We start from the raw sequence: 12,314 nt of genomic DNA on the forward strand, positions 1-12,314 counted from the left end.
AGGATAAGATGATAAGCATTCAGCCACACACTAGAATCCTTGAAGCCCTTAAACCCTACCAAGCCACAACATGGTCGGATCATGACCATGGGCTTTGGCTCTAGGACAAGAAGACCTTTTCCAATGCTCAATCGAGACCGCCACCAATACCCCAGCCTACTTTGCGTACCCCATAGATTTCATGGAGTACTTGGACAAGTTAGTTGTCATCTTTATTTGGCGACATACTTGTCTACCTGAAAACAAAAGAAGAGTCGTTCAGCTGGTTAGAAGACATTTTAAGACCACCATGTCCAGAAGGAAGAACTACACCAACCACCATCGTCAAGAAGTAAACATCCGTGTCGAAGACCAGGTGTATCTGGAAGCCACTTCTCTCAAAGGAACCAAGCATTTCCATGTCAAAGGGAAGGTCACACCAAGATTTAACAACCCCATCTGAGGTCACTGCAAGACGAAGAATAGACGGCTACCAGCTAGAGTTACCACCCGAGTCACCCACTGTGCACAATGTTTTTCCACATGAAACCACTCTGGAAACGTTTTCAACTTCCTAACAAGCATGATCTCTATGAGGACATCGATCACCGAGCCATCAACCCACAGCTTAGCCTGACCCACCGTGAGAGACCCATTAGCAACCTAGATCAAGAAGAACGTTATACACGAAGCCACGCCATATAGTACTTCAAGATTCAATGGAGCACCCCTCAGAGGCACAAGCAGTATGAGGACATGAAGACTACCCCAAGATCCAGTTTTCGTATTCCTTTCCACGCCTAGTTTGGGAATCTCGGGGACGAGATTCTTGTAAGGAGGGTAGGTGTGTCACACCCTGTTTTTCATGCCACAGCACTAAAGCTAATAAATCATGATAAAGTGTGGTTTGACAAAAACTTGTGCATTATTTGGCTTTTTATTTGACTTGGTCTTTTTCTCCGTGTTTTCAAGTGCTCTTCAAGGTCAACAAAGCTTCACCTTCTATACTTCATCCCCTTGCTCCAAACTTCTACCCAATGATCATACCATGTGTATAGAACAGTATAGTATTTTCTTACAAAAATAATTTGGCCAAATAGAATTTCCAAAAATTAGTTTTCCAAAAACACCTGAATTGAGATTCGCACTGCAAGTACTTGATTTTGGGTGTGAAAAATCTTTCAAAAGGTAAAATTGAAACCTATTAGGTGTAGGACTCCCATGAACCACAAAAATATAATTTTAAAAGTTATTTTACTATTTTATTCAAAGGCTTTTTCTTAAGGCCAGAAATGGTCTTTAATAGGTTAAAATTATTTTAAAGCTTTAAAAATATTTGGGAAAAATCAGGGAAACTTAGTGGACATATATTTTCGATATATAAGAGTTTCAACGCATGATCATGTTCAAAATATTGGGCAAACCCCTCCAAAACCATTTCTGTCCATTTAAAATATTTGAAATATTTCTACAAGAAATATTTTCAAATAAATCCAGGAAAATTCCAGAATGTCACATATGAGATATTGGATGATCTTGCCAAGCCTCGTGTCTTGGAGAACAAGATAACATCACCAAATCCCCCCCAAACCCTCTCTGACCAGAATCAATTTTGAACAACTTTGTACTACCAACTTTCTCTCCTTGACCCCAACTTCTGTGAGCATGTTCACATGACCAAATGAGGCCACTACACCAAGTGGTGCATCAAGGGGAAGTGATTTTCTCAACTAGATCTACACAAGTTAATTTCTGCTAATTTCTAGGGTTTCCAAAGTTTCATTAGCAAACTCTTCCAAATGAGCTCATCTTCCTTCTACCCTGTCATTTTGTCATGACAAACACCCCTGCATAGTGGCACAAGAAGGAAATTAGTGCAAGTACCCCAAAACCATATCAAACACCTTCTGCATGTTAACTAAAAACCATGTTTGGGCCTCTTCCACTAATCTCCATGAGTTCCACTTTTTACCACAGCCCCTCCTACTCCCTTTGCACCTCCAGTAACAGTGGCAAATCCACAACTCAATTATTGGAGGGGTAAAACCCCACTTTCTCTCTCTGGACAGCCCATTTCCCCCTCTCTCTCTCTCTCTCAACCCCACTCCACTCCTACTTGCCATCCATGGCATCCAAGGCCCCTTCCCCTTTGTTTACTCCTCCCGAGAGCTACCAGACATGCTTGGTCGTGCCCACTTTGCCAAAACAGTGCGCTCCCATGCTGTAGCCGCCCCCTGCCAACCACCTATGGCCACCTCGGGCCTCCCCAGCGCGCCCGACGATGCTCCTCGGCATCCGCAACACGCCACAGCCTGGTCCCCCTTCTCATTCTCCCTCCTCTCGCCCCAGCTCGCACGCGCGACGACCGCCCGAGCGCACCAGTGAGCGTGCTCACACGCGCGGCGCCTCTAGACCCTCCTGCTCCCTCTCTCTTCTTTCTCTCGCTCTGGACCGAACCCACGAGCACCCCAAACTTGCCCACGCGCACCCCCGTGACCCACAACAACGGCAACGACCTCGCCGACGCATGGGTCTACGGTGAGCCGTAGCTCGCCTACTTAAAGGCCTTCCCGAGCCTCCCCCTCACCACCACTCGCTGCTACCCACTCCAAATCTGCCCCCTATGCCCTCAGCTCTCCTCCAGGAGCACCCGAGCTCGAGATCGAGCTCGAGATCCGCCGCTTCGGCTCGCCAGAGTTCGCGAGGTACAGGCCTCCCCCGATCCTCCTCTGCCTCGATCTGGAACCCCCGAACACCACTGGCCATCTCCCCCTTGTTTACCCTCTCTTTAGCTGCCGAAAACAGTCGGAACCGCCGCCACCCGAAGCTCCTCCGTCGTGCCTCCTCGTCGCCATCGAACCAGGCCGCTCCGGCGACCACCTCCACCTCCCCCCGAACGGCGACTCGACGAGGAGTCCAACGGTGCCATCAGCTCACACCATCGTGCCGAGAAACATCGCCAGTGAGCTTGTCGGCCCTCTGTCGTAGGGTTAGGGATGACAGGTGGGCCCCGCCTGTCAGCCTCTCTTCTCCCTCGCCCCCCTCTCTCTATCTCACTGGCGCCTGGGGCCCGCTCGTCAGGTTTAAATCTGGCGCACGCGCGTCGCCCTGGCTCGTCTGGGCCCTCTCTCCACCGGGCCTGCTACGCTGCGGCTGTTTAGGCCTCGTGGCACAGTGCCCTTTCCCCTTTTCTTTTTCTGTGATTTTTTCCAAAAAATTCCATAGAATTAAATATTAATCCAAATGCAATATTCCAACTCCTAAAATCTTAGAATAATCCCACCTATTTATTGATGTAACCTTCATACACATCCATTACACTTTTCTGTACTGTTCAAATTTAAATTCAAATTTGAACAGTAAAATCTCTGTTTGAAAATACACTACTCTGTCCCCCTAACTCCAAATCCAAAACTAAGAATTTTCCCCTTCTTTGTTTTCTCCCTAGTATTTAACAAAAATAAGTTGACATTTTTCCTGAGCACTTTGATATTTTTGTTTTTCTATTGCCTTATTTTTCTCGTTGGTATTTTGCGATGATAGATTGCATTGTTGGCAAAAGAGATTGGATCAGAAGACTTTCAAGACCCCGAAGATTTTGCTAAGCCAGGCAAGCAGCCCTTTGACCATGACACCCCTCTTGTTCATCGGTACCCTTTTTACGATTGCATGATGATGAAATATGACGGTGGTAAACTTGTTGTGAACCACCACATGATGCATACCCCTACTCATGACTTTACCTTGTTCATGATCGCATTGTCAAGAGACTAGTTGATGCATAATTATGCATGTGTACCATGAACTCTTCATGGTTACATTCTTTCGAAAACCCCATCAGGTGCCCCTAATGCCCTTGGGAGATGTTGAACTAAGGTCACCACTTGAGGAAAAAGTGGTGTACCGAAGAGAGCTTTTGGTGTGTGTGTAAAATGATGGATTAGATTTATGTGTGATTACCGTCCCAACCAAACATGTGCAACCACTCTACCCCTTTATGGGACGGGGCATTATTGATTACTTAGGCTGATACTAGCATGGTGCCCACATTACTAGTGACGGGTGTGACTTGAGGTCACTCTCGGGACGGGGTCGTGCTTGGATAGGCGGCCATGACTGTTTTCACAAGGCACCGGACACACCGTTGGTCCCTTCGTGTATGCGTGATAATGTGAAAAGGGCACAGTCCCACAATCTTTTGCTTATACACAAGGGCCGTGTATCAACAGTGGACCCTATGTTAGTGTCGTCTAGGGAAAGGTAATGATCGGGTGCTTCCCCCGAGTACTTGAGGTACTGCGAGATCGTGAATGACACGAAAGCTTCCCGAATCTTGTGGGTAAAGTGTGCAACCTCTACAGAGTGTCAAACTATTTGAGTAGCCGTGTCCACGGTCATGGACAGTTGGGAGGTGCTACTTAAACTATGTCCAGAAATTTTACAATATTGGTGCATGTGTGTGTGTGTGTGGAAAGGAACTATTTGTGTCAAGGTGGTGACTTGACATGTTGAAGGACATGGCATTGATTCAAACTCTTTTTATGTTGATATCTGTAACATGTTCTCAAGGTTACCCATGTTCATTGATGCATATCACACAAGTGATAGGACATCTCAACTAGCTTGAAGCTAGGTTGCTCACTTGTTGTACAATTGCATTGTTACTTTGAACCAAATCATGGGTTGCTTGCGAGTACATTCAAAGTACTCATTGGCTTGCCACTTGTTATTTAATTGACCAGGCTTGGAAGAGCAGGAGTTCGAGGAAGAGTTCTTTGGTGACGAACACGCAAACTAGGACGCTTCCCAATCAGAATGCCTGTAGGGTTAAGGCAGATGGCATGTGTTCTACTTAATCGACGAAGATTTCCGCTGCTTATGTTTCCTTTGATGTTCAGCCCTTGTGGCTTTATCTATGTAATACTTGACCATAATGGTCATAATTTGTGTAAGACGGTATGTATGGATGTAAGACTCTTGTTATTCAGCTTATGTGTGTTCAGTGAGCATTGATCTCTGGGATCACTGTACACGTGCATTCGGTGATCATGACTTATGAGTCGGGGTCCCCACAGAGCTAGTATCAGAGCCATCCTGACTGTAGGAAGCCTTAGTTAGCATGGTCGTTAGTTAGGGTTAAAAAACTATTTCCAAAACTATTACCAGTTTTCAAAACTATCTATACTTCTCTTTGCTTCTCAGTTTTTTTCGAAAACAAGGTATACTTTCCTTATTGATCTCTTCCCCTTCAAAACTTTTGGTCGGTAGAACCCTTATGCCCCTGACCACTGGATTCCTTGTAATCCTCGGGGATAATTTAGAAGGAAGATGCCTTGCCAGACATTCACCCACATCTTCTGAACACAAGATTGGTGACACCTCAACAAGACGATACCAACAAAAGATACATCCTCAAGGAACGAGGACATGAACACCCAGAAGATGGCGACACCCTTGACACTACCCCAAGATGACGCGACCTTAGCCTACAATGATCAGGGCATAGGATATGCAAGATCATGGTATACATTGCTAATATAGTAACCCTGTCACTACCATTGTTGTATCGGCAACCACCGGTGGATGAGAACCTTGCCATGTGGTCCGCCTCACTATAGTGAGCAGGAAAATGGTTCTCTTCATCCCCCGCTCTCGATGATGATATTGTCAACAATGTGTCCGACAGATTGGACCTCTACTATGCCTTGTTAATATCATCGCATAAAGGATTTCCACCTGGAGTCGCCGATGCCTTGGAATGCAAAAAGGATCGTCTTGAATAAGAAGACAAGAGGAGACCAAGTCAATGCCAGCTATGAGGAGACACCTTCACCCCATCACTTCAATAGGCGAGAAGATGTTGAAGACTCTTTGGGCTCAACCCGGAACGTTTCATTGAACAACTACAAGAGACGCAGCGACATCGAGGAAAACCCAGAAGACTGCACGAGACACGGAGCAGAGCACGACGACTGAGTCCGAGAACCCCTAGGGTTGGATGAGTCGTGTACCCCCTATGCGCAGTCAAGTCCGTATGATGGTTCGAATAAAACCATGATTGTGTGTTGCTTGTTTATATTTGTTTGTGTTTTGATCTCAGTCATTTTTGCCCTAGGCAACAAGTACGCGACTATATCGCCTCCCTTATCTTAATGCTTGTGTTTGGCCCTTTCAGCACTTGTTTGTTTGCATTTGCACTATACGACCCCCTTTAGGCATTCCCCTCCTCTATGCTACTTTTCCCTCTCATCTCTCTCATCAATTGAATACCATCAAGACAAGATGCACCAAGGATTCCACCTCGGTGACCAACAAGCACTGAAGACTTTTGCTACAGCCTCCTCGACCAAGTGCGACCCCGTAGAGTTATGTTTACCCCTCAAGACTAGAAACCCGTCCCTAGACCCTTTCAGACTTCACGAGATACCCTAGCTCAAATCTTTAACCATGAGCTTAACCTACAGAATTGCAAGAGAACCAGTTAAGCCTCCGCAACCTTGCTCGGCATTGGGTTCATTATGGAACTAGTGGACATAATGAACAAGCTCATTATCATCTTAAGATAGCACCAGAACCGACGATGCCATAGGGGAGACCAATTTGAGGGTATATGATACAGGACAAATGACTTGATGAGTTTATATCAATGACCTTGAGGAATTATCTCAGACTCTTTGGTGGGTTACGAGACTTTCATGATGGTAGATGAACTCGGTTGATCAGGTGGATAGAGTAGCATAATTTACTTCTCCTTTGAGTAAATTAGGATTTAGTAGGACAATTATGATCACAAGCTGAGATTCCTGGAGGAATAAGAATTCGACTTGATCAGATAATATCACTAGGAGATTGTTGACAATACGATAATGACTTGGAGGAACATGTAGGAATTCTCGTAGGACATGAGGTTTGGATTAAACAGGTGATCCTAGTGGGTCTAGATGCTGAGTAAGTCTACATACATGGTTCAGAGTAAATTGGATCTAGACTGATGATCTCAATCATGATACCATGTTTCTTGGTGGATGATAAATTAGGAGATTGGATTAATTGTCAGAGTTGATTTATGAATCTATATAAGCCTAACCTTGGGGTTTACTTGACCATGATAATGGGAATTGGTGGATTGACTATAGTAAGGACAGCCCTTTCAAGTACTTAGGGATTATAGGACATTAGAAGATTGTGTGGAACACCATAGACATTGGATTTGTAGAATTAATGGATTATGTAGTGATTGATGGAAGTTAATGGGCTGATGGAGTTGATCCATAGGAAGGAAACAAGATCTTGGAGTGGCATACGACGTGTTTCCTTAGGATAGAAATGCACTATCTCGGGCCTTGCAAGAATAGGCAGAACACTTGGATTGTCATGTTTAATTCAAGTTTGGCAGTTGTATGTTCTACCCATGGGTTTTTACATGAGGATAGCCATACACATGGGTTTGGGGATAGTATACATGTATGATTTTGTTAGAACCCCTCTCGGGAGCCATGAGATATGAATAGCATGAGTGATGATTGGAGTTGACCTATACGAGATGATTCTTTCAGTGATATAATGTGATTTGTTTGGAGGCTAGATACAACAATTGGCATCTCAGAAACCATGCTTAAGGATAACATGATAAGCGTTCACCCACACACTAGAATCCTTGAAGCCCCTAAACCCTACCAAGCCACAACATGGTCGGATCATGACCACGGGCTTTGGCTCTAGGACGAGAAGACCTTTGCCAATGCTCAATCGAGACCGCCACCAATCCCCCAGCCTACTTTGCGTACCCCATAGACTTCATGGAGTACTTGGACAAGTTAGTTATCATCTTTATTTGGCGACATACTTGTCTACCCGAAAATGGAAGAAGAGTCGTTCAGCTGGTTAGAAGACATTTTAAGACCGCCATGTCCAGAAGGAAGAACTACACCATCCACCGTCGTCAAGAAGTAAACATCCGTGTCGAAGACCAGGTGTATCTGCAAGACACTTCTCTCAAAGGAACCAAGCATTTCCATGTCAAAGGGAATCTCACACCAAGATTTAACAACCCCCTCCGAGGTCACTGCAAGACAAAGAATAGACGGCTACCAGCTAGAGTTACCACCAGAGTCACCCACTGTGCACAACGTTTTTCCACACGACATCACTCTGGTAACGTTTTGAACTTCCTAACAAGCACGATCTCTAGGAGGACATCGATCACTGAGCCATCAATCCATAGCTTAGTGATATGTCCATTTTGCATCATGCTTTTATATCAATATTTATTGCATTATGGGCTATTATTTCACGTTGTGTCACAATACTTATGGTTATTCTCTCTTATTTTACAAGGTTTACATGAAGAGGGAGAATGCCGGCCGCTGGAATTTTGGGCTGGAAAAGGAGCAAATATTGGAGGCCTATTCTGCGCAACTCCAAAACTCCTGAAACTCCATGGAATATCTTAAAATAAATAAAGAAAAATAGTCGCCAAAGATGAAGGCCAGGGGGCCCACACTCTGCTCACGAGGGTGGGGGCGCCCCCCCCTAGGGCATGCCCCCCTACCTCGTGGGCCCCCTGGTGGCTCTCCGACGCCCATCATCTCCTATATGAAGTCTTTCGATGAGAAAAAAAATAGAAGGCAACCTTTCAGGATGAGACTCCGCCGCCATGAGGAGGAACCTTGGCGGAACCAATCTAGGGCTCCTGCAGAGCTGTTCTGCCGGGGACACTTCCCTCCGGGAGGGGGAAATCATCACCAACGCTCCACTACAAGTAATATGTCAACTTGTGACCACCACTATTGGTCACTAAAAGGTCATGGTTTTTCATTTGTGACCTTTTTGTGACCAAAAACAGAAGGTCAAAAGCTGGCGGTTGTAAACTGACTATAGCGACCTTTCTTCTAGAATGGTCGAAGACGTTTATGACCAAAAATATGTCCACTGTGGCGTTTTGGTCACTAGCAACCTCCCCAGGCCACATAGGCATCTGACGTGGCAATCTGATGTGGCACAAGAATCAGCCCGGTCCGATTAGGTGTTTTACATGGGCCGAGCCCATTAGTTCAGCATTTTATTATATTTTTCCTTGTTATTCTGGTCCGCTTCATGGGCCAAGCCCAACATTGTAGCCTTTTTTATTGTTGGCCCGTGGCCTTTTATTATTTATTGCTTTTCTATTTTCAGCCATTATATATTCAAGCTGGTCCCACTAGTCAGATGGGTCCCACTTGTCATGATCATCTCTCAAATTGGTCCCACATATCAGAAATGTACAAATTTGACAAATTATTTTCATAAGTGGACCCATTGGTCAAGTTTCCATTTCACAAGTTTTCAGATCACATACATAATCAAAAAGAACACATAAATTTCATCAAATATACCACTAAATAAATCTATTACAATCTTTACAACACATATATGCTACAATATGCTACTCTTCACTAAGTAGAACTTGATGGCTTCACACATCACAGCTTCACACTTGCTTCACACTTCACACTTGAGCATCTGTAAAAGAGGAACAACCACAAATTTAAATCTCAATTGCAGTATAGGCCATATGCAAAAGCGGTTCAAAGTTGAAACAACATCAATTAAACACACGCGCACAGAAACATAGGAGTCAAAATGCAGTATAGCACCAGGACAAGGAAACTCCTGTTATCAAATCAACACACAACTTGTAGCAAAACAGCAACAGAATACATTATAACGAGAGCATCATGCTGGAAAGAAACAGCACAGAAACATGTGGATATATCATGTGAGCATCATGCTGTGGTTTTATTAAACAATGATACAGCAACAGAATACAATATCTTCAATGCAAATTATGGTACTTGTAGCAAAACAGTTTGAAACAACAACTACACAATACATTATAACGAGAGTAAGCTTGAATCAAACATTGACAGATTGCTGCTAGTGCATACTACTATGATTCACACTAGAGCAAATTTTCAGAAGAACAAATAATGAAAACTGTGCAAATGCTCAAGAACTGGTACTTGCTGTACCAGGAATAGGTACTTGCATACTGAAGTTTTTAGAAGAACAAATAACTGAAGCGATTATTCATGAACATGCGTATTAAAGAAACAAGAACAGAAAAATTTCAGTAGCACTTGTCATTGGAATTCAGAAGCATTTATCACACAAATTCAGAACTGGAGGTAAGTGATGAGGCAGCAATGGAATAATGACCTCCTGCTAGCTCTCAAGTGGAAGATGATCCATAGACAAGCAAAGTGCCAAGATTCTGGAAGAACAAAAAAATTAGTATAATTAATTAGATTCTGCTGCTAAGTGCCAAGTCTCAAGGAGGCCACTACACGGGAGCAGTCCTGAGAAGGAACAAAAAAATTATCAGTAACATGGTTTGGTTTACTATGCCAACCAAGTATCTCATATAACTGAGTATACTTCTATGGAAACTAAGCTCTTGTTTGACAAGTCCCAGCACCTGTTATGCTAGAAAATCAAGGAATTTGTGCAAACGCCACATAGCGCTGTTGCAACTTCTTTCTACCATATTTAAAATCCAATGAGTTATTAATCAAAACTAAACCATTTAATCAAAGAAAAGTGGAAACATTAATTAAAGTAGCCTGCGTGGTTATTATACAAATTACAGTCACCTACTTCATTAAGGAAATTACCGTTCTGCTCTGAATAGTATGCGCTTTAGTATTCCTATTTCCAAATATCTCTGTCAGCGTACTAATCACCCATTAGTGCAATAGGTACTCGTTGGTCCAGATTTTGCCTTGGATTAAAGGTGATATAAGGAGGAAACATTGCGCAGGCACATGACAGTAGATGACTTAATTAGGTAGTACTAAAACGACGCATGTAGACAGACAGATGTAACAATGTCTGCCACATTCCAAGCGGGTTAAAACTAGTGAGTGTCAATACTTAAATGCTTAAAAGTATTATTTATTTATTTAATCTTCCACCAAAGCACTAATTACTTGGACAAAAAAAGGATTTCAAGTGATATAAATAAAATACTTCATCTATTCAAAAGCAAGACTGGAACCAGCTGTGTAGACCATACGCAGCTGCTGATACAAAATTCAAAAGCAAGACTGGAACCAGATGTGTAGACCATACGCAGCTGCTGATACTTCATATATTCTAGATTCTGTGATTATTGATTAGAATTCCTTAACTATACATGTTTCAGTTTGATCCAGATCAACTGTAGAGCATCACCAACCAAGATATCTAATGCTAAGCAGCCATGAAGTGGTTTTTGCTCTCTTCACTGTGCGCAGCTGAGAAATTTACCGACTAGCAGTACTAGAGCAAGTCAGCTCGGCCAGCTGCAAAAGTAAACATTCCTGGTCTTCCGAGAAATCAATTGAGACCCAAGAACATCTCGGTCGACTAAGAATTAGCATAGCAGCAACACCGCAGAAGTAAAACACGCACGCGGAATATATGCCATGTTATGGAAACCCCGAATAGTAAGTAATCTTGGGCACTAGTCAGGGGTTTGTCTGCACTATGTGATGTACGTAGCTGCTAAACTTGCTGCCTGGCATTGACTAGCGCGAGGCAGCTCGGCCAGCTACAAGAACAAAAAGAGGACAAATACTACCGGTGCTAGGAATCGCACTGCCATCAGCAATCAGCGTCTACCTTACAGATCTAAACAACCAGCGTCAAGTAAGTCCAAACAATCGGCGTCTAGTCATGCGATGATTCAGGCATGCGAAACAGACACAGATTAGGATGGATATGAGATGAGAGGGAACGGGTTACCTCGCACTGGGAGAAGATGCTGGCCTCGGCGGCCTCCCAGGCGGCTCGCCAGCTCACGGCGTCGCGGAAGGCGAGGACGGGGGGCTCGGCGGAGGCGGCGGATGAAGAGGAAGGGACTGGCGGGCGAAGCAGAGGGAGGGGCGGGTCGAAGGGCACCACGGTGGCCGCCGAGTAGGATTTGGCAAGGAGGGTTGCGCGAGTCCTTCAGATCTCGCGATGGCTGGAGGTCGCAGCCAGATCGAGGGCTTGACGACGACCTGTGTGAGGAAGAAAAACAAATCGGGCATGTGTGAGCAACATCCAGCGAATCGAAAGGAGAAGAGAAGAGGGCGAGAGAAGAGCTTGTTGACGAGTTCCATGGTGTCGTGCGCGCGTGACGAGGGCGTGGATCCGGAAGCAACGCGGCGGATCTGGCCACCGCCTGACCTGTTGCTGCTCAACAGGTGGAGGTAGATGCGCATGGGCGCGTGGGACTGCTGCAGGGGGGAGGGGAGGAGAGCGAGGGAGTCGGGGGAGATGAGTACGACGAGGAGCCGCGGGGCACGAGGGGTTCTGGCTCTGTGGACGCGGTA

Source organism: Triticum dicoccoides, chromosome 6B (assembly GCF_002162155.2).
Source record: "Triticum dicoccoides isolate Atlit2015 ecotype Zavitan chromosome 6B, WEW_v2.0, whole genome shotgun sequence".
NCBI lineage: Eukaryota > Viridiplantae > Streptophyta > Magnoliopsida > Poales > Poaceae > Triticum > Triticum dicoccoides.